The sequence below is a fragment of the Triturus cristatus genome, chromosome 12 (genome assembly GCF_964204655.1).
Source record: "Triturus cristatus chromosome 12, aTriCri1.1, whole genome shotgun sequence".
NCBI lineage: Eukaryota > Metazoa > Chordata > Amphibia > Caudata > Salamandridae > Triturus > Triturus cristatus.
Window position 1 is genome coordinate 498,427,551 of NC_140595.1, and position 22,822 is coordinate 498,450,372.

The following is a 22,822-nucleotide window of genomic DNA, read 5'->3' on the forward strand; positions in this document are numbered from 1 at the left end:
TGCACAGAGTGCCTTTTCCTCTCTTTGTAAATATGAAAGAGTTTCTTGCGCAATAACTATGTTACAAAAAGTGACATATTTCCGGTTTTAAAATTCCTTGCGAATGATAGAAGGTAAGCACAGAGTTTTGTCTGCAAAGATGTTCAAAGAAGAATGATTGAAATGATTGCGGTCCTTCAATAGGTACAATGGGAAATATTATGAACCCCTCAAATCTCTTTTTTTGCAGGTCACATGATATCTGATTATGATCAGATTTCAAAACTACATAGGTATAAACAGAGTGTTTTTAGAAATGTGTTTCAACCTTGTAGCTTCTTGCAGGCCTCCTCAGTCTGCATATTGAGACTTAGTTAAACTTACCTTCACAATAATAGGAATAAAAAATGGTATACATTTTTTTCAGATTTTCATTGCAATCTAAATTCATATAAATTGCTTATTTTAAAATTTGGATCTGTGAAAGAAAAAAAAAAAAAACTATAACATGCAATAATACATTTTTTACAACACAGCATAATTTCCACAAAGTAATTTGTTTGCCTTTTTTGCTGTTCTCAGAATATATTAAATTTCACTAGAAATAGTGATTTCAATCGTAAAGATTGTTAAAAAAAAACAACTTGCTATTCTCAGTAAAATACCACAAGCTACAAATCACACATATATAAAATGCTTATAGCTAACAAAATGTTATAAGTTTAACTTACAAAAACTGTAAATGTTGTCGCTTAAAAATATTCACCGAATCTAAGGATGAATTTTTGGAGAAGGCACCACGCCCACAACGTTTTTCTTCAGTGGTGTGGACATTTTTTACTTTTCCTGAGGGGCAAACAAAGACCAATGCACTAGAGTGCTGTCGCGAGGGGATCCTAACAAGAAATACTCGTGCGGCACGGCAAGTATGATGGAGCACCTAAGGACCCTTCATCCGAACAATCTTGCACGAGAAGAATGCTGACGGATGAGAGACACTCCTGCTCCGGCGCCTTTCTGAGTTTCTTTTCTTTTTCTGCCATGATTTCTCTATTTTAACGGTGAAAAACAGTATCTGTAAAAAAGAATCACAGATAAATGTATATTAATAACTTTCAAATTTATACTATTCCATTACTGTACTAACACATTTTATATAAAAACTGACTAAGAAACTATAGCCCTGAACCACAAGTGTGACGATGGTTAAAACACTACATGCATAGTGCATACTACTTTGAAGCAGTTCATGCCCTGAAGCCTACCTCACTAAAAGACTACATGCTAACTGACTAAATGATTACAGAACTATAAGGAGGCACACTGGGTGAGTAACAGGGTGTTTGCTAGAAGTGTATGAATACTGACTGGGGAATTGAAGGTGTGAAAGACAACTGTGTAGGTGGTTAAGAGGACTGCATCCATAGTGGATAGGCGTTTGAAGCAGTCCATGTGCTAAGGCCTGGCTCACTGCATGAGTACTTGGGTACTGACTGAATGATTAGAGTACAGCAAGGAGAGTGCCTGGGTGAATTTATAAGTGGTTAGCTTTTGGCACAGTGAATGGATTAGTACTTGGTACTGAATGGGTCACTAGAGGAGTTCAAAGGGAGTGACAGGATGTTTGCTGGACTGTATGGATACTGACTAGGGAATTGAAGGTGTGAAAGACAAGTATATAGTATGTTAGAAGACTGCATGCATACTGCATAGACATTTGAAGCAGTCTTTGTGGTAATGTATGGTTCACAACATGAGTACTTGGAAACTGACTAAATCATCAGACTACTGCTACGACAGTGCCTGGGTAAAACTTTTAAATTTTCAGTTCTGGCGCAGTGAAGAGAATAGTACATGGTACTGCACTTTAGTGTCAAACCCTGACTCATTTTATCAATGCATAAGCAAAGACTAGCTTCTAATGCTACTAAAACTTAACAACATGACCGGTTTTAAAACAGTTATCTGTCAGCAAATACACGATGTTACCAAATGCTTCTCTCACAATCCTTACCCAAATGCACCCAGACTCACAGTGTGATTTTAGACAAGCAACACTATCCTAGGAGTTTACCAAAACTCATTCACTAGTCTAGAAGAGGTAAGGGTACTGCACACAATCTACATATTTAAGTACTGCACTTTAGTGTCAAAGCCTGACTCATTTTATCAATGCATAAGCAAAGACTGGCTTCTAATGCTACTAAAACTTGACAACATGACAGGTTTTAAAACTGTTATCTGTCAGCAAATACACAATGTTACCAAATGCTTCTCTCACAGTGGTTCCAAAATGCACACAGAATCACAGTGTGATTCTAGACAACAACCACTATCCCTAGGAGTTTACCAAAACTCATTCACTACTGTGGAAGTGGTAAGGGAACTGCACACAATCTACATATTTCAGGATTGCACTTTTGTGTCAAAGCCTGACTCATTTAATCAAACCATAAGCAAAAACTGCCTTCTAATGCTACTAAAACTTGACAGGTTTTAAAACAGTTATCTCTCAGCAAATACATGATGTTATCAAATGCTTCTCTCACAGTGGTTCCCAAATGCACACAGACTCACAGTGTGATTCTAGACAAGCAACACTATCCCTAGCAGCTTACCAAAACTCATTCACTACTGTGCAAGGGGTAAGGAGACTACACACAATCTACATATTAAAGTACAGCACATTAGTGTCAAAGCATGACTCATTTTATCAATGCATAAGCAAAGACTGGCTACTAATGCTACAAAAACTTGACAACATGACAGGTTTTAAAACAGCAAATACACGATGTTGCCAAATGCTTCTCTCACAGTGGTTCCCAAATGCACACAGACTCACAGTGTGATTCTAGACAACAACCACTATCCCTAGGAGTTTACCAAAACTCATTCACTACAGTGGAAGAGGTAAGGGAACTGCACACAATCTACATATTTCAGGACTGCACTTTTGTGTCAAAGCCTAACTCATTTAATCAACGCATAAGCAAAGACTGGCTTCTAATGCTACTAAAACTTGACAACATGACAGGTTTCAAAAGAGTTATCTGTCAGAAAATAAAGGATGTTACCAAATACTTCTCTCACAGTGGTTCCCAAATGCACACAGACTCACAGTTTGATTCTAGACAAGCACCACTATCCCTAGGAGTTTACCAAAACTCATTCACTACAGTGGAAGTGGTAAGGGAACTGCACACAATCTACATATTTCAGGACTGCACTTTTTTGTCAAAGCCTGACTTATTTAATCAAAGCATAAGCAAAAACGACCTTCTAATGGTACTAAAACTTGACAACGACAGGTTTTAAAACAGTTATCTGTCAGCAAATACACAATGTTACCAAATGCTTCTCTCACAGTGGTGCCCAAATGCACACAGATTCACAGTGTGATTCTAGAAAAGCAACACTATCCCTTGGACTTTACCAAAACTCATTCACTACTCTGGAAGGGGTAAGGGGACTGCACACAATCTACATATTTCAGTACTACACTTTAGTGTCAAAGCCTGACTCATTTTATGAATGCATAAGCAATGACTGGCTTCTAATGCTACTAAAACTTAACATGACAGGTTTTAAAACACGTATGTGTGAGCAAATACACAGTGTCAAAGCTTGACTAATTTTCCAATTACATAAGCAATAACTGGCTTCTAATTCTACCAAAACCTGAGAACAGGAAAGGTTTTTAAGCAGTTATGTGTATGCAAAGATATGAAGTACCCAAATGCTTCTCTCACAGTGGTTCCCAAATGCACACAGACTCACAGTGTGATTCTAGACAAGCAGCACTCTTCCTTGTACTTTACCAAGACACAATCACTAGTCTAGAAGGGGTAAGGTGACTGCACACATTCTACATATTTCAGTACCGCACACTACTGTGAAAGTCTGACTCATTTTGCAATTGCATAAGCAATGATTGGCCTCTAATGCTACTAAAACTTGACAACAAAACAGGTTTTAAAGCAGTTATCTTCCAGCAAATACATGATATTACCAAATGCTTTTCTCACAATAGTTGCCCAAATGCACACAGACTCACAGTGTGATTGCAGACAAACAAATTTCCCTTGTACAAAATACATTTACTAGTCTACAAGATGTAAGGTGATTGCACACATTACAGAAAACTTTCGACTACACATTAGTACCAAAATGTTTCTCTCAAAATGATTCCTAAATGCACACAGACCCACTGTGTGAACCTAGACAAACACCACTATCCCTTGCACTGTACCAAAACACATTTCATAATCTAGAAGGAGTACTGCATTTTAGTGTAGAAACGTGACTAATTTTGCAAATACATAAACGATGACTGGTTTCTAATTCTACCAAAACATGAAAACAGCACAGTTATCTGTCTGCAAACACATGAAAAAAACAAATGCTTATCACAGAATGGTTTCTAAATGCACACACCCTGACAATAAGATTCTAGACCAAAAAAAGTACTCCCTGCACTTTAGCAGGAGTGACACATTAGTCTGATTAAAATCAAAATAGACAACATACATCCCCTCACAATTAAAAAACTCACCTTTCAAGTTGTTTTGTAGATTAAGAAGTATGTCAGTCGCACACCAGATTTTCTTATACAGAATCTCTGCACTGTGCACCTCTCAGCAGAACCAAAGAATGGCAAAGTTTCCCTCTCATTTCCTGCACATATACATGTAAACATCAAATCACATTCCTTCCCACATAAATTCAAAAGCAAACACACATTTCTATTGGTTAAACATTTCAACCCTTTCCAAATGACATAAATTTCAACCCTTCCCCCAATCTGCCTTCTGTCCATTACCATAGAAACAGATCATGGAACACTGTACTGAGCACACAGGTCACAAGTTCAGCACACAATGTTGCTAATCAAGACAGCAAGTGTGCTTGACTTTTCAACATATCAGCTTATCATATATAATGTTCCTTACAATCAGTTTTTGTTAACCAATAAGAATCATACGTTTAAAAAAAAGAAATATACACCCTACCTTTCAGTGTAAAAGGTTGTCAAACAACCAATGATTTTTTATCTCTTTTCAAAACTGCATCTTAGCCACCATTTTAGAAACATCTTACTTTCCAAACTGCCATTTCATTTACAGAGACCATCTGAGTGCATCCAGACCTCCATTCAAGATGCTTAGAGTGTGGACACAGCTATATTTTCTGGAGCCAAAGGTATGCAGAAAACAAAGGCATTCACAAAGACCTAGGTTTGCCAAATGTAGACATTAAATGGATTGGACAGAGAGGGTTAAAGTGGCACCAATTGATGCCATTGGTGAAATCCTTCATGCATATCCAACACCCTGACCTCATAATAGTGCACTGTGGAGGCAATGACCTAGGCACTTTGACTGGGGTAGGTCTGGAAATCCTTATGAAGGACACCTTTGCAGAACTGATTTCACTTTTCCCCAAAACTGCCTTTGTGTATTCTAACATATGCCAAAGACAGAAATGGAACTGGTCCGATCATTTTTGTCCACAAATTGAGAAAGCTAGGAAACATGTGAATAAATCTGTTTCTGCTTTTCTCCGAGGCTATAGAATGGGGTCCATTTACAATACCAATCTGCGCTTTCATATGCAAGAGATGTATAGGAGAGATGGAGTACACTTTACTGATGAAGGAAACAGAGTCTTCCTCAACAACTTTAGACTCTGTATAAGTACTTACTTATAAGTACCAAAAACTCACAATGAACACAACGGCTCTTTTTAGAGCCACTCAAGAACAAAACACTTAAGCTTGATCTTTATCTCCCAAAAATGTCAATTTATTTTTCCTTGGATCCGCGCACCTAACGCAAGAGAATCCGTGCACCCAATGTGTTAGGATGCGCGCACCCTGCGCTTATTTTGCTGTTTAAAAAACAAACAAAAAAAGGGGCCCCAGGGGGTCCTTCCGAGACGCCCTAAGCACCTCTAGAGGGTCAGAGTATTTCCACTCTGCCCCCTTTATATGTTTTACACACTTATTCCCCTTGTTTCTTCAGCCTTGCTTCTACCGAGGCAGAAAATGGCCGCCAACAGTTCCTGGTTTTGAATGTAGACAGACACTCGACAGCCAATTAGCATTCAGCGTGCGATCAGGAGGGTGCGCACTCGGTTCGGGGAGGATGGGCTTACGGTGCAGGTAGGGTGCGCGGATCCTCCCCGGCCATAGATATCACTAACTTTTTTACCCTAATTTTCTCAGGAACTACTGAACAGATTCACACCATTTATGCAAAAGGCACGAGTCTGAACTGAGGACTACCTCTTTGCCAAATTTGGTGTCATTCCGCTCAGCGGTTCGGGCTGTAGCTGCGACAACAGATCCTATGGGAAATTGCATGGAGAAAACGCATTTTGGGACCCCCCTTTTTTCTCGGCCCCCGCTTGACGAATCACCATGAAACTTTCAGGGTAGGAGTGGAGCGGAGCTGGCCAAAAGTTTGTGTATGGACATGGTCCTTCTGCAGTAGCTGCCCTGTGCCAGGACTGGGTGGAATCCGCTGCTGCTCAACCACTGGTCCTCCTCACACACTTCATGGGCACCAACCTGAGCAGTTTAGAGCATGAACTTGAAAGTCTGTGTGTTGGTGTATAAGTGGCTGCATGGTTTTGTGAATAGTTATATGAGTGTCTATATGGGTTATTGATTGGTTGTCTGAGTATCTGTGTGGGTAGGGTGTGTGTGATGTGTGAGTGGGTGATTCTATGGGTGCATGGTTTTAAGAGTGCAACTGTGATGGACTGTATGGTTGGGTGAGTGTATGTATGGGTGTGTTAGTGATTGAATGTATATCTCAGTTGTACATGTGTCAGTAACTACATATGTGAAACGCAGTGTATATGTGTGTAAGAGTATATAACTATCTATATGTGAGAGTGTGTGATTGCAGGAGTGGCTGTATGGATGAGTGTGTGCTTGTATTAGTAATTGTATAGGAGCGTCAGAATTTGTTCGTTTTTTTATGAGTAAGTGAACTTGAGTGTGTTTAACTGTATAGGTGAGTAAATTGGACTGTGTTTAATTATTTGCATGACTGACTAGGTGTGTCAGTACCTCAATGGATGATTGGCAGTGTGTGAGTGTCTATATAGGTGTATAAATGCATATGATAGTCTTGTACGGAGTGACTGTAAGTATGAGTGACTGTACAGGTGAGTGAGTGGAGATGTATGTAGACCTAAGAGTCAATGAGTGGGTATGTAGTTATTGGTATTGGAGTATCTATGGTTTTCAAAATGGCCATCTGAAATTTTGAGCCGGTGTATCAAAGGTTATATTAGGGTGTGAGAAGATGCACTAATTTATCACATGGATGACGTCATCAGTGATGTCATCAGTGATGTCATTTGAGATGTCATCAGTGATGTCACTGACCATGTCATGAGTGATGTAATATGTGACATCATCAGCAGTGCATTGCGGGGGCGCGAGTTATAGTTAGCTGAACTAACTATAACAGGGGAATTTCTAGGGTTTTGTACGAGGGGAATGTCCAGCTAACTATAACGCCCCTGAAACCTATGGTTTTTTTCAGTGAATTTCAAAGGTTTTTTAAATGCTAATTCCTATCTATAACTTATCTCTAAAGATATCATGTTTAATGATTTTCATTGGATTTCTACATTTTTCAAATTCAGTGTGTCAATTTCATTAATTATGTTTTTTATCATAATTTTTTTAACTTATTTTTTCAATGAATTCTTTTAAAAATTAAAAAATATTATTTGTTTTATTGGGTTTTTCAAACATATTTTTTTATATTTTTAAAAATATTTTTTAACTATATGTTCAAAACTTTATTTTATATATTTTTTTCCATGTTTTTTGGATCCGCGCACCCTATGCGCACCGTTCTCGATCCCTATGCGGTAGCATCCATGCATGGTATGCTTTGGGTACGTGTTTAGTGCGCGATCGCAATGCGACCGGTACGCGACTCCCAGCCTATACGCGACACGTTCGATGTACGTAACGTGACGTTTACGCGCTTCCGCGATGCGTCATCTGCGTCTATGACGCGGTAGGTGCGCGGATCCCGCGAAATATTTAACATTTAAAAAGACATATATGTATTTCATGTGAATATTAATTGAAGACAAACTCTAAACTAGTCTTAAAAGTAATATATTTTTACATCTAATCCTGTATTTTTTTTTTATTCAATTTCGCGGATGCACGCTGGGTGCGTGATGCGTAAGCGCAGGGTGCGCGGATCCCATGAGACCTGCAAAAAAACGAGATTTGATTGGTTCATTACACTTCCTGTTCTAACTATTGAATGACCCCACCCAATTCAGTCATTCTTCTTTCACCTTCTTTGGAGGAGCATCTCTTTGCAGAGAAGAAGATTTTTGGGACTAAGATTTCACTCAGCTCTAACTTTTTTCAACCAAAAATGGCTTCAGGGCAGCAGGCATCACCTGCATCTCCTCATACATCTGAGGATGAATTTTTGGAGGAGACACCACGCACACCACGTTTTTCATCTGTGGTGTGTAAATTTTTTACTTTTCCCGAGGGGCAAACGAAGACCAATGCCACCTTGGTCACGTGCAAGATTTGCAAAAGAGTGCTGTCGCGAGGGGATCCTAACAAGAAATACTCATGCGACAGGGCAAGTATGATGATGCACCTGAGGACCCTTCATCCGAATAATCTTGCACAAGAAGAATGCCGAAGGATGAGAGACACTCCTGCTCCTGCGCCTTCCATCTCATCGCAGCCGAGCACTTCAAGAGTGCATCCATCAGCCCAAAATTTGGATATCCGTCCTCAATTTCAATTATTAAAAGTGCAATGCGACTTTGTGCTACGGTGAGCAGTCGATCGATCTGATCTGCCGCCGGCAAGAAAGTCACAATTGCGAGGTTTTTTTGGGGGGGTTTTTTTGTTGCCTGAAGTTCATTGTTTGGTTCCTTCTGTTTTGTTTTTTGGGTTTTTTTTCCCAGAAAAACCAAAAAAATCACAAAATTGTTAGAAAACCCCCCCAAAAAATATAAAAGAAGAAAGAAGAAAAAAAAAGTTCTTCTAAGAACTAACTTTCCTGGTTTAAAAAAAGAGCTAAATTACTTTGTTAGTGTGTGAAAGTTTAGATGAAGGTATGTGTACTACGTAATTGACTGAATTAATGCATTAGTAGCGTATGGTGAATGTATAAGTGCAGAACTATGAGGAAGTGCTGCAGCATCACACAGTAACCTCTTTAACTGCTGTGTGCTGTAGTACTTCCGAAGCACAGGGATGCAACATATGTACATAAATATGTTGTAAATCTATGCTTCTCTCTGCACGGCTGATTAAACTGCAGCCATGTGGTGACAGAGGCACCCTTGCACCATAGTGCAAGGATATCTGTGTCATGTGCTGTTTGTTTTTCTGCAGGAAGACACACCATCCTGCACAAAAACAATGAGAAAATGCATTTTTCTCCTTCAATGTATGCTGAACATTTCAGCATGAATTGAAGATATACAAATGTGGAGAAATGAAAACAATTCTCCTTGTTGTGCTTTCCTACACCAATTTTAGAATGGTGCAGCATTCACACACATTTCGAGATTTATGATTTATGATAAATCTAGACATGTGTGTATTCAGTTAAATCATGCACAACAACACTTATAGAACACCCTTTCAACGCAAAGTGGTGTGCATAATGAGGTTGTATTTACATGGAGTATAAAAAGTGCACAGAGTGCCTTTTCCTCTCTTTGTAAATATGAAAGAGTTTCTTGCGCAATAACTATGTTACAAAAAGTGACATATTTCCGGTTTTAAAATTCCTTGCGAATGATAGAAGGTAAGCACAGAGTTTTGTCTGCAAAGATGTTCAAAGAAGAATGATTGAAATGATTGCGGTCCTTCAATAGGTACAATGGGAAATATTATGAACCCCTCAAATCTCTTTTTTTGCAGGTCACATGATATCTGATTATGATCAGATTTCAAAACTACATAGGTATAAACAGAGTGTTTTTAGAAATGTGTTTCAACCTTGTAGCTTCTTGCAGGCCTCCTCAGTCTGCATATTGAGACTTAGTTAAACTTACCTTCACAATAATAGGAATAAAAAATGGTATACATTTTTTTCAGATTTTCATTGCAATCTAAATTCATATAAATTGCTTATTTTAAAATTTGGATCTGTGAAAGAAAAAAAAAAAAAAACTATAACATGCAATAATACATTTTTTACAACACAGCATAATTTCCACAAAGTAATTTGTTTGCCTTTTTTGCTGTTCTCAGAATATATTAAATTTCACTAGAAATAGTGATTTCAATCGTAAAGATTGTTAAAAAAAAACAACTTGCTATTCTCAGTAAAATACCACAAGCTACAAATCACACATATATAAAATGCTTATAGCTAACAAAATGTTATAAGTTTAACTTACAAAAACTGTAAATGTTGTCGCTTAAAAATATTCACCGAATCTAAGGATGAATTTTTGGAGAAGGCACCACGCCCACAACGTTTTTCTTCAGTGGTGTGGACATTTTTTACTTTTCCTGAGGGGCAAACAAAGACCAATGCACTAGAGTGCTGTCGCGAGGGGATCCTAACAAGAAATACTCGTGCGGCACGGCAAGTATGATGGAGCACCTAAGGACCCTTCATCCGAACAATCTTGCACGAGAAGAATGCTGACGGATGAGAGACACTCCTGCTCCGGCGCCTTTCTGAGTTTCTTTTCTTTTTCTGCCATGATTTCTCTATTTTAACGGTGAAAAACAGTATCTGTAAAAAAGAATCACAGATAAATGTATATTAATAACTTTCAAATTTATACTATTCCATTACTGTACTAACACATTTTATATAAAAACTGACTAAGAAACTATAGCCCTGAACCACAAGTGTGACGATGGTTAAAACACTACATGCATAGTGCATACTACTTTGAAGCAGTTCATGCCCTGAAGCCTACCTCACTAAAAGACTACATGCTAACTGACTGAATGATTACAGAACTATAAGGAGGCACACTGGGTGAGTAACAGGGTGTTTGCTAGAAGTGTATGAATACTGACTGGGGAATTGAAGGTGTGAAAGACAACTGTGTAGGTGGTTAAGAGGACTGCATCCATAGTGGATAGGCGTTTGAAGCAGTCCATGTGCTAAGGCCTGGCTCACTGCATGAGTACTTGGGTACTGACTGAATGATTAGAGTACAGCAAGGAGAGTGCCTGGGTGAATTTATAAGTGGTTAGCTTTTGGCACAGTGAATGGATTAGTACTTGGTACTGAATGGGTCACTAGAGGAGTTCAAAGGGAGTGACAGGATGTTTGCTGGACTGTATGGATACTGACTAGGGAATTGAAGGTGTGAAAGACAAGTATATAGTATGTTAGAAGACTGCATGCATACTGCATAGACATTTGAAGCAGTCTTTGTGGTAATGTATGGTTCACAACATGAGTACTTGGAAACTGACTAAATCATCAGACTACTGCTACGACAGTGCCTGGGTAAAACTTTTAAATTTTCAGTTCTGGCGCAGTGAAGAGAATAGTACATGGTACTGCACTTTAGTGTCAAACCCTGACTCATTTTATCAATGCATAAGCAAAGACTAGCTTCTAATGCTACTAAAACTTAACAACATGACCGGTTTTAAAACAGTTATCTGTCAGCAAATACACGATGTTACCAAATGCTTCTCTCACAATCCTTACCCAAATGCACCCAGACTCACAGTGTGATTTTAGACAAGCAACACTATCCTAGGAGTTTACCAAAACTCATTCACTAGTCTAGAAGAGGTAAGGGTACTGCACACAATCTACATATTTAAGTACTGCACTTTAGTGTCAAAGCCTGACTCATTTTATCAATGCATAAGCAAAGACTGGCTTCTAATGCTACTAAAACTTGACAACATGACAGGTTTTAAAACTGTTATCTGTCAGCAAATACACAATGTTACCAAATGCTTCTCTCACAGTGGTTCCAAAATGCACACAGAATCACAGTGTGATTCTAGACAACAACCACTATCCCTAGGAGTTTACCAAAACTCATTCACTACTGTGGAAGTGGTAAGGGAACTGCACACAATCTACATATTTCAGGATTGCACTTTTGTGTCAAAGCCTGACTCATTTAATCAAACCATAAGCAAAAACTGCCTTCTAATGCTACTAAAACTTGACAGGTTTTAAAACAGTTATCTCTCAGCAAATACATGATGTTATCAAATGCTTCTCTCACAGTGGTTCCCAAATGCACACAGACTCACAGTGTGATTCTAGACAAGCAACACTATCCCTAGCAGCTTACCAAAACTCATTCACTACTGTGCAAGGGGTAAGGAGACTACACACAATCTACATATTTCAGGACTGCACTTTTGTGTCAAAGCCTAACTCATTTAATCAACGCATAAGCAAAGACTGGCTTCTAATGCTACTAAAACTTGACAACATGACAGGTTTCAAAACAGCAAATACACGATGTTGCCAAATGCTTCTCTCACAGTGGTTCCCAAATGCACACAGACTCACAGTGTGATTCTAGACAACAACCACTATCCCTAGGAGTTTACCAAAACTCATTCACTACAGTGGAAGAGGTAAGGGAACTGCACACAATCTACATATTTCAGGACTGCACTTTTGTGTCAAAGCCTAACTCATTTAATCAACGCATAAGCAAAGACTGGCTTCTAATGCTACTAAAACTTGACAACATGACAGGTTTCAAAAGAGTTATCTGTCAGAAAATAAAGGATGTTACCAAATACTTCTCTCACAGTGGTTCCCAAATGCACACAGACTCACAGTTTGATTCTAGACAAGCACCACTATCCCTAGGAGTTTACCAAAACTCATTCACTACAGTGGAAGTGGTAAGGGAACTGCACACAATCTACATATTTCAGGACTGCACTTTTTTGTCAAAGCCTGACTTATTTAATCAAAGCATAAGCAAAAACGACCTTCTAATGGTACTAAAACTTGACAACGACAGGTTTTAAAACAGTTATCTGTCAGCAAATACACAATGTTACCAAATGCTTCTCTCACAGTGGTGCCCAAATGCACACAGACTCACAGTGTGATTCTAGAAAAGCAACACTATCCCTTGGACTTTACCAAAACTCATTCACTACTCTGGAAGGGGTAAGGGGACTGCACACAATCTACATATTTCAGTACTACACTTTAGTGTCAAAGCCTGACTCATTTTATGAATGCATAAGCAATGACTGGCTTCTAATGCTACTAAAACTTAACATGACAGGTTTTAAAACACGTATGTGTGAGCAAATACACAGTGTCAAAGCTTGACTAATTTTCCAATTACATAAGCAATAACTGGCTTCTAATTCTACCAAAACCTGAGAACAGGAAAGGTTTTTAAGCAGTTATGTGTATGCAAAGATATGAAGTACCCAAATGCTTCTCTCACAGTGGTTCCCAAATGCACACAGACTCACAGTGTGATTCTAGACAAGCAGCACTCTTCCTTGTACTTTACCAAGACACAATCACTAGTCTAGAAGGGGTAAGGTGACTGCACACATTCTACATATTTCAGTACCGCACACTACTGTGAAAGTCTGACTCATTTTGCAATTGCATAAGCAATGATTGGCCTCTAATGCTACTAAAACTTGACAACAAAACAGGTTTTAAAGCAGTTATCTTCCAGCAAATACATGATATTACCAAATGCTTTTCTCACAATAGTTGCCCAAATGCACACAGACTCACAGTGTGATTGCAGACAAACAAATTTCCCTTGTACAAAATACATTTACTAGTCTACAAGATGTAAGGTGATTGCACACATTACAGAAAATTTTCGACTACACATTAGTACCAAAATGTTTCTCTCAAAATGATTCCTAAATGCACACAGACCCACTGTGTGAACCTAGACAAACACCACTATCCCTTGCACTGTACCAAAACACATTTCATAATCTAGAAGGAGTACTGCATTTTAGTGTAGAAACGTGACTAATTTTGCAAATACATAAACGATGACTGGTTTCTAATTCTACCAAAACATGAAAACAGCACAGTTATCTGTCTGCAAACACATGAAAAACACAAATGCTTATCACAGAATGGTTTCTAAATGCACACACCCTGACAATAAGATTCTAGACCAAAAAAAGTACTCCCTGCACTTTAGCAGGAGTGACACATTAGTCTGATTAAAATCAAAATAGACAACATACATCCCCTCACAATTAAAAAACTCACCTTTCAAGTTGTTTTGTAGATTAAGAAGTATGTCAGTCGCACACCAGATTTTCTTATACAGAATCTCTGCACTGTGCACCTCTCAGCAGAACCAAAGAATGGCAAAGTTTCCCTCTCATTTCCTGCACATATACATGTAAACATCAAATCACATTCCTTCCCACATAAATTCAAAAGCAAACACACATTTCTATTGGTTAAACATTTCAACCCTTTCCAAATGACATAAATTTCAACCCTTCCCCCAATCTGCCTTCTGTCCATTACCATAGAAACAGATCATGGAACACTGTACTGAGCACACAGGTCACAAGTTCAGCACACAATGTTGCTAATCAAGACAGCAAGTGTGCTTGACTTTTCAACATATCAGCTTATCATATATAATGTTCCTTACAATCAGTTTTTGTTAACCAATAAGAATCATACGTTTAAAAAAAAGAAATATACACCCTACCTTTCAGTGTAAAAGGTTGTCAAACAACCAATGATTTTTTATCTCTTTTCAAAACTGCATCTTAGCCACCATTTTAGAAACATCTTACTTTCCAAACTGCCATTTCATTTACAGAGACCATCTGAGTGCATCCAGACCTCCATTCAAGATGCTTAGAGTGTGGACACAGCTATATTTTCTGGAGCCAAAGGTATGCAGAAAACAAAGGCATTCACAAAGACCTAGGTTTGCCAAATGTAGACATTAAATGGATTGGACAGAGAGGGTTAAAGTGGCACCAATTGATGCCATTGGTGAAATCCTTCATGCATATCCAACACCCTGACCTCATAATAGTGCACTGTGGAGGCAATGACCTAGGCACTTTGACTGGGGTAGGTCTGGAAATCCTTATGAAGGACACCTTTGCAGAACTGATTTCACTTTTCCCCAAAACTGCCTTTGTGTATTCTAACATATGCCAAAGACAGAAATGGAACTGGTCCGATCATTTTTGTCCACAAATTGAGAAAGCTAGGAAACATGTGAATAAATCTGTTTCTGCTTTTCTCCGAGGCTATAGAATGGGGTCCATTTACAATACCAATCTGCGCTTTCATATGCAAGAGATGTATAGGAGAGATGGAGTACACTTTACTGATGAAGGAAACAGAGTCTTCCTCAACAACTTTAGACTCTGTATAAGTACTTACTTATAAGTACCAAAAACTCACAATGAACACAACGGCTCTTTTTAGAGCCACTCAAGAACAAAACACTTAAGCTTGATCTTTATCTCCCAAAAATGTCAATTTATTTTTCCTTGGATCCGCGCACCTAACGCAAGAGAATCCGTGCACCCAATGTGTTAGGATGCGCGCACCCTGCGCTTATTTTGCTGTTTAAAAAACAAACAAAAAAAGGGGCCCCAGGGGGTCCTTCCGAGACGCCCTAAGCACCTCTAGAGGGTCAGAGTATTTCCACTCTGCCCCCTTTATATGTTTTACACACTTATTCCCCTTGTTTCTTCAGCCTTGCTTCTACCGAGGCAGAAAATGGCCGCCAACAGTTCCTGGTTTTGAATGTAGACAGACACTCGACAGCCAATTAGCATTCAGCGTGCGATCAGGAGGGTGCGCACTCGGTTCGGGGAGGATGGGCTTACGGTGCAGGTAGGGTGCGCGGATCCTCCCCGGCCATAGATATCACTAACTTTTTTACCCTAATTTTCTCAGGAACTACTGAACAGATTCACACCATTTATGCAAAAGGCACGAGTCTGAACTGAGGACTACCTCTTTGCCAAATTTGGTGTCATTCCGCTCAGCGGTTCGGGCTGTAGCTGCGACAACAGATCCTATGGGAAATTGCATGGAGAAAACGCATTTTGGGACCCCCCTTTTTTCTCGGCCCCCGCTTGACGAATCACCATGAAACTTTCAGGGTAGGAGTGGAGCGGAGCTGGCCAAAAGTTTGTGTATGGACATGGTCCTTCTGCAGTAGCTGCCCTGTGCCAGGACTGGGTGGAATCCGCTGCTGCTCAACCACTGGTCCTCCTCACACACTTCATGGGCACCAACCTGAGCAGTTTAGAGCATGAACTTGAAAGTGCTGTAGCAAGGCAACAAAGGGCTGGAAGCAATGTGCTTCATAGTCCTCGAGGAAGTGGCATATACCCAGCTGTTGAACACTGCATTGTCTGTCCTGTTGATGTTGGACATAACAGTGTTGGATAGCAACAACTGCCCCTAGAAAGCACCTTCATACTCCATTCTCCTGACCTCCGTCCTTAAATGAGAGCGGCTAGGCACTTTTGCAAGATAGGTGTTTACATAGTATACAGAGAATGCCTGTTTCTAAATTGATAAGTATAAAAGACACCCCAGATTATGGTGTTTCGTTAATGTACAGCCGGACCGCCCCATGCCTTCCCAGATTCAGGGGAGAACCATGTGTATATGGCTCAGAGCAGAATTGGATGTCTGTGAATATTAGCACACTAGAGGTATATGTCAGTCAAGACGTGTTACAGGTGACATTTCCTTGTACTGGGAGTTCTTTGATAATGCCGACTGGGATGTATGATGCACACACAAGCATTCAAAAGTGTGCAGGTTGTCATCTGTGGATGGAGACATCTCTATCTTTCCAAACAGACGCTATCTGATGTTTAAGTTTATTTTGTACAAGCAGAGAGTTGCCTCTAGCAGTGTGCACCTGAACCTCCAACATGTAGTAAGATATTAGACATTACTGTAAATGGAAACACCTCAGACTGTACTGTAGAAAGTGTTGTAGAGATGCAATGGTGCAATGGGCATGGGCACTAGTGGTGTATCAAGGGGGGATCTGCCCTTGGTGCCCAAGTTTTGGGGCAGCGCAACCCCTCGCTCTTCCATGTGTTTGCTGCGGGGTGGCAATAGCAGGAAAATCGCCATCACCCCCCTGCTCTTACAGCTGCCGCGGGCGGCAAAGGCAAGGACTGCCATGCGTGCAAAGTGGCTAGCTACGCGGGTACTATTTGTGGCCCCTTCTGCATACAGATCGGGCTAGTGCTAAATGTGCATGTGCACAATCCTTATGGTGTGTACCCTCATTTGTATGGGGGCATGCCTGATGTGCATGAGGGAATCTGTTGCCTTTGCACCTATGCTGCAAGCACAGAGGCAATAGATCATTATGAGGGAAACTGAGGGCTTGATTCACAAAGGCAAAGTTAGACCAAAAGTCTGACTTAGACCAAAAGTACTAGTAGTAACTTCACTACTTTCAACTTTACTACTAGTGAGTTTACTAGTAGTAAACTTACTAATAGTAACTTACTATTGTGAATACCGAAAAGTAGTAAAGTTAGACTTTCGCTCTAGCTTTACCTTTGTGAATCAGGCCCTTAGATGTTAGGTGTAAAGTTGACTTCAGGTGTAAAGTTAGACTTTGGGTCTAAACTTAGACTTCAGGTCTAAACTTAGACTTCAGGTCTTAGCTTATCATTGTGAATTGAGCCTTATCTGCACAATTTGTACATATATTCTTCTCTAATTTAATAAAGCCTCCTCAAAATGTGACAGTGTGGATTTTTTGTGTATATGCTTCTTTCAGGGCACAGAGTTCTTGCAACCACTAGAAATCTAAAATGTATTCTTGACAGTCTGTGGAAGGATCTGATTGCTTGCCAATTTGCATTATCTCCATGGGTCACATCCTATCTATTGCTTCCACTCAAGGTAGTAAGCTGGTATATCCCTGTTTGTGCTCAAGGCCAAGAAGGATCTACTGAACTGTGTTTATATGGAAACTTGTAAAAACATATCTGGGAGATCTCTGTCCTCTTCAAATGAAGGCCAGGTTTATGCCAGCAGTGAAAGGCAAATTGGCGGCTTTAAAGAGTTGATCAGCCTTTCACTAACGTGCTGTTCCCAGTGTAGGCCCAGATTTGAACCTGCACTCAGAATTTGTGTAATAGAGTGCACTCTCCTGGTGTGAGCCCATTACAAAAAGGTGTGCAGTGGTGCAAACTGGTGCAGTGCCCCCAACATGTAATAGTTTTGGTGTATGTTAAGGAGTATGCCTTTGTTTGTGCTGATGTACTCAAAGACATGTACAAGTAGATTGCTGTTTTCTACCAGTGTGCAGGGGGCATAGACATCTAACACATTGGGGGGCATATTTACTAGATTTTAGCTAGACAATTTTTGTACGACGCAAAGCGGCACAGAGGCACGCCGGCATTTACAATGTTGCGCTAAACCAGTTTAGCACCATATTCACATGCCTGTATAATACAAAATAGCTTTGGCATTGCTTTGCTTGAGTAGCATGCAAATCCATTCAAAGTAGGTGTAGTTAGGTGTATCCCACACAAATCGATGATTAAATCAGCAATGGTGAGTAAGGTCCTTTATGGGCCCTCTTGCACACCCTTAAAGTTGAACCAGCCAACAGCACAGCCTCAAAGAGCAACAGACAATGTTGAGAATGATCTCCCATGGAGGTGCACATAAGGTTCGTTTTGTAATAGGTACCTAGTTCCTGCTTTGTGTACAGTGATACATGTTTGGGCCCATGCACAACCATGAGACAACCAGTCCCTTGAGCCACTCTGACTACTGTCCTTTTACTTCATATTTTCTGTGATCATAAGGAAAATGTAAGAACCATAAGCAAGGGAGTCACGGACCCCCCACATTTCCAACTACACAGGGGTGGAGTTCTTTATGGCCTATTCTGTCTGCAAAGTGGCAACAAAGCTCATAATTACAGCTAAAGAAAGATTGGTTCATAGAAAAGGTATATGAAATTAGGACGGAAGGTTAAAAGGAAGGATGGGTGAACAGGTGGATGGATGAAAGGATGCGCGGGTCGGTGAAAGTGTGGTTGAAAGGGTTGGTGAAAGTATGCATGGGTGACCTATCTTAGACCCTGCTAATCATTAAAAAAGGTAAAAGTGTGCTTCAAGATCCTTCAAGGCATAAAAATATAACCCATTAAAAGAAAAACGATTTGCATAAGTAGCTATGCACTTAAACGGGTCAACATAAAGTACCACACCACACAACATGGTACATGCGTAACACAACTGAAAAATGAGATCGATGAAGCCATGTAAGAGTGCTTTGCATGACCCTGAGTGGCTTTATAAATCTTGAGTAAAGCAACGCTGTGCAAATTGTGTGGTGCCTTACACTGTGCTAGAGAGGCATTCCATGGGTGTTGTGTGGGTGTTCCCACTCAACTCCCATGGTTTTTGACGCATTCCCAGATTTGCCAGAACTGCTAACCTGTGAATGTGCCAAAAAGATATGCCTCCCCAGGAAATGTGTAACGGGGGATATATCCTTCTCCTCTTCATTACTTCCTCTTCTATGTGTGGTGCATTCTGAAGCACGCATAGAGGAATATGCCTCCCAAGATTGATTTTGTGCAGGAAGGTACCCCATGGTACCATGGTGCAAGAGTGCCTGTGCTGCAGATAGGCAGACAAAATGGTGCCAGAGCACGGGAAAAGGCAGGAATCCTTTGTTTCTTTTAAATACTGCACATTCCTGCCCATTCCCTGTCACGCAATGCAGCGCAGCAAGGTGACTTGCTGCACTGCGTGACGAGTCCCATAAATATGCCCCAACGTGTACACACCTGCTGCAGGGATTTAACGCAGGCACCTGAGCCTCTGAGGCACTGGGAGGCCTCCAACCAAGCAGGGGGCCCCCAACTCTTCAGTGGGCCCCTATTCAGTGAATATCTATGCCATGTGAAAGACTCAGGGGGCCCCGCACACATTCTGCAGGCAGGCTGGCCTGCAATATTCACTATTTTTCAGTGCATTATTTCTTTCTCACATCAGCCTCACCAGAGATAAATCACTGAAACGTCAATTAACTCACTGTGCTTTGTGAGTGTCTAGGCGAGGTATGTTTTACGTGACCGTTTTAAGCTGAAAGTTACCTAGATGCGCCAGTCTGTGAAACAAAGTTTCAGCACACACTGACGTCTTTTCGTGGAAAAAAACACAAAAAAAGAATACATTCATGTGCCTCCCAAATGCTATTCTCACACTCCTGGCTGCGCGCTTTATTCTTCAAAGCTCAATTTGCATTTTAGTCATAACTCTGAGTAATAACTTATTCCCGCAATCACAGCTTTATTCGCAGTCTATTTTAAGCCCTTGGCCATTGTTACTGGTATAATAGCTCCTTTTTGTCAACGAGCAGATAGTATTGTATGTAATTGCACCATGTATGACAGGCAATTTCTAGTTCATAATATGAGGCAACCTTCTATGGCAGTAATTATTTTTTAATGTAAGTAATAATAAGTGGATTAAACTCTCATACAGTTTTGTTTAGCGACAGCAATGCCAGTAAAAATGATGCAAAACAAAAGTGTCATTACGAACAACATGAATGAGTTCAATAGTAAATAACGTAGCTGAGGATATTTGGAGTGCAATTAACAAGGCAGGGTTATATTTTAGAGCTTGTGGTTCTTGTTTGAATTGAGGTTAAAAAATGTAAGTACTCCCAGCAATTAAAGCAACCATACAAAGCAGAGCTGGCAAACACCAATGAGCAAAAATATTGGATGCTGAGCCATGAAGTTGCCAATAACTCTGAAGAACTGAGGCAACCTCATAACCAGACCTGGCACCCGTTTTGACATCAGAACAAAGCAGTTTCATACAAAGGAAGCAGCTGAAGAAACAGAAACTAGAATGCAGAGGGCTTTAGAAAATTGCTCGTTTGACCGAAGAATATGTTTCGACCAGCTTTTCCTACTTCTTAAAGTTCAGGAAATAGTAAAATTGTGAATCTACTGTTCTTTAAATACAACACAAAAAGAGAAAATATATCTTATATTTGTTGGTGGAGGATGTGGTACATGACTGACGTTTATGTACAAGTCACAGTGATTAAATACATACACTAAATCAGAATGTACCAGAATGCAAAATGATCAAAGTATTGTTTATTAGTTTAAAATACAAACAGCCTTGCAATAGTGAATTTAGGTACATGATTCCTACCTTTTCTGCATCTCCCCCATCTTACCGAAGACTGCTCATGTATATTTCCCATCAGTGGTTCTGAGGCATATATTCGTATATACATCTCTAAGTACTAGCGGGAGGCCTGTAAAATACTTTCCTGTGCTTGAATCAGTGCAATGTTCTTAGCCTGTAATAAGTCAGAACAGAATTCTAATCTTATGATAATCTAGTTCAAAAGCTGCTCCATAGAGTGAACAAATGGTGCAGTTCAAGGTCGTTGAGCTGTAGGTTGATATGCAATGCCCAAAACAAATGACTACTTTAACTTCTTTGACAGATAAAGGATACTGACTGCATTAACATTTCAGTATTGCAAAAATAACGAATTTGAGTCTATTATATCCAATCCTGAATAATAGGTAGTGTGTTGATGTTTCAAACCCACAAACAAGTTTAAAACCCACAAACAAGTTTCCTTCCAATGGGCTCTTCATCAGTACGAGGGAAAGGATGCACCCTCCAAATTATTGGTACATTAATCTTTGTATACTAATATTCCCTAACATGAGGCACTTGCATAATAAGGACTACACTATACAAAAGGATGCACTTTGTCCAGGTACCAAACAATTTCATAATGGAATTTCTGGAACTGACTTTAACAAAGATCCAACTTAAGTTTCAGAAGTATTACTATTATCAAGTAAAAGGAGTTGTAATGGGGGCTGGGCTTGCGCCTGATATTGCAAACTTATACATGGACCATTTTGAGCAACTACGTGTGTACAATATGAACAATCTGTTCTGCAGAATCTCACTCGGTGGAGCAGGTATATAGATGGTGTACTAATGATTTGGAAATGTGATCACTTGAGTTTGGAATCATTCAACAACTGACTTAATGGCAGGTCCTCTGATATACAGTTTACTACGTCTCAATGAAATGTAAAGACTAGTTTTCTAGATTTATCCATCAGGGTGTGTGAGAACAGATTATACACCATCATTTGCAGCAATCCTACAGAACCTAACAAACTTTTAATATACACCAGCCACTATTCACACAGCCTAAGGGGTACCCTATGGGCAATGCCTTAGATGGAGAAGAAATTGTTCATTCAAAACAAAACAGGCCATGCACCCCCTCCTATTTAATAAGATCCTAGGGCATGGGCACGCTGGGGCCTCTTAGAGGCCTGTGGTAGTGAGCCACACCCTGTCCCTCTTAAATATCACAGCTCCACCACCCTGGGCACTGGTCCCCCCTGTTTGTTTTAAATGTGTGGGAGCCACTGGTAACGTCACCACCAGGCCTAGGGGTTCAGGGTATCCTACACTGCCCCCCTATATCCTGAGTCCTAAGATGGCTGCCACCACATTGTTGTTGATGTGGTGGCAGCCAATCAGATCTCTTCTTGAGATCTGTCAGATCCAGGGATTCTCAACAGTGTGATGTATACTGAGATTAAGAGCCTTACCTGCTCCAAAGCTACTGAAGGGATTTACAAGATCTAGCTTTCTGCCAAATTTGGTGTAAATTCGCTCAGCCGTTTGAGCTGTAGCTGTGTCTAAAGTTTTATGGACTGGGACCCCCTTTTTTCTCAGCCTCTGTTTGAAGGACCCCCTTTTAAGTTAGGAGCTGAGTTGGATGTACGTTTTTAGTAGAAAGTTTCATAAAGATTC